This window comes from Otolemur garnettii, unplaced genomic scaffold (genome assembly GCF_000181295.1).
Source record: "Otolemur garnettii isolate 467f Iridium unplaced genomic scaffold, OtoGar3 scaffold00052, whole genome shotgun sequence".
NCBI lineage: Eukaryota > Metazoa > Chordata > Mammalia > Primates > Galagidae > Otolemur > Otolemur garnettii.
In genome coordinates this window covers 4,260,041-4,261,705 of record NW_003852447.1, presented here as the reverse complement: position 1 = coordinate 4,261,705, position 1,665 = coordinate 4,260,041, and positions in this window count along the sequence as shown.

The following is a 1,665-nucleotide window of genomic DNA, read 5'->3' as shown; positions in this document are numbered from 1 at the left end:
TGATGCTACAGCACTCAATCCAGGGGGCCAGCTTGAGGCTCTGTTTCATAAAAAAAAAAAAAGAAAAGAAAAGGAATTGCAATGGCATCAGACTTCACATAGCAACTCCAGGTGCAAGAATATAGTGGAGCAAATAAATAAATAAATAAATAAGAATACAGTGGAGCAATGCCTTTAAAGGTTCTTAGTGAAAATTATTTCTCCCCTATAATTCTTTTTTTCGGAGGGGAGTGTCAAGTGATTCTCTTGCCTCAGTTTCTTTGTCTGTTTTTGAGAGAGTCTCATTAGGTCACCCTCAGTAGGGAGCCACGGCATCACAGCTCACAGTAACCTCAAACTCCTGGGCTTAAGTGATTCTCTTGCCTCAGTCTCCCAGTAGCTGGGACTACAGGCACCCACCACAACGCATGGCTATTTTTATTGCAGTTGTTGCTTAGCTGGCCCTGGCCTGGTTTGAACCCACCAGCTTTGGTGTATGTGGCTGGCATCGTAACAACTATGCTATGGGTGCCGAGCCTTTTTCTGTTTTTAGTAGAGACAGGGTCTCACTTTTGCTCAGGCTGGTCTCGAACTCATGAGCTCAAGCTATCCACCTGCATTGGCCTCACAGAGTGCTAGGATTACAGGTGTGAGCCAACTCGCCCAGCTCCCCTATAATCCTTTTTTCTTTTTTCTTTTGAGAGAGAGTTTCACTTTGTCACCCTCGGTAAAGTGCTGTGTCTTCACAGCTCACAGCAACCTCAAACTCTTGGGCTCAAGCAATTCTCTTGCCTCACCTTCCCAAGTAGCTGGGACTATAGGTGCCCTCCACAACGCTGGGCTATTTTTAGAGAAAAGGTCTCACTCTGGCTTAGGCTAGTTTCAAACTCCTAAGCTCAAGTGATCCACCCACCTCGGCCTCCCAGAGTGCTTGGATTAATTTTTAAGAGAATTCCTCATATCATGGAAAAGGGAAGTCCTAGCATGGTAAATGTACAGAAGAGCTAGAAAGAAGCTGGAATAAAATTCAGGACCCCAGGACAAATCTTTTCAGAAAAAACATGTACAGAACCATAATCTAGGCCAGGTAAGGTAGATCAAGCCTGTAATCCTAGCACTCTCGGAGGCTGAGGCAGGAGCATTGCCTGAACTCTCAAGTTCAAGACCAGCGTGAGTCAGAAGGAGAGCCCATGTCCAAAAATAGCCAGGCATTGTGATGGGCACCTGTAGTCCCAACTACCCAGGAGGCTGAGGCAAGAGAATCACTTGACCTAGGAGTTTGAGATTGCTGTGAGCTGTGACACCCTGGTACTCTACAGAGGGCTACCAAGTGAAACGCTTGTCTCAAAAAAAGAAAAGAGGCTTGGCACCCATAGCTCAGCAGTTAGGGCACCGGCCACATACACCAGGGCTGGTGGGTTCAAACCCGGTCCAGGCCAGCTAAACAATAACAACTGAAACAAACAAACAAAAAATAGCCAGGTATTGTGGCAGAAGGCCTGGCTATTTTTTTGTTGCAGTTTGGCAAGGCCTAGGTTTGAACCTGCCACCCTCAGTATATGGGGCTGGCACCCTACCCACTGAGCCATAGGCACCATCTGAAAATCTCTCTTAAGCCCAAGAGTTTGAGGTTGCTGTGAGCTGTGACACGACAGCACTCTACCGAGGGAGACACAGTAAAACTCT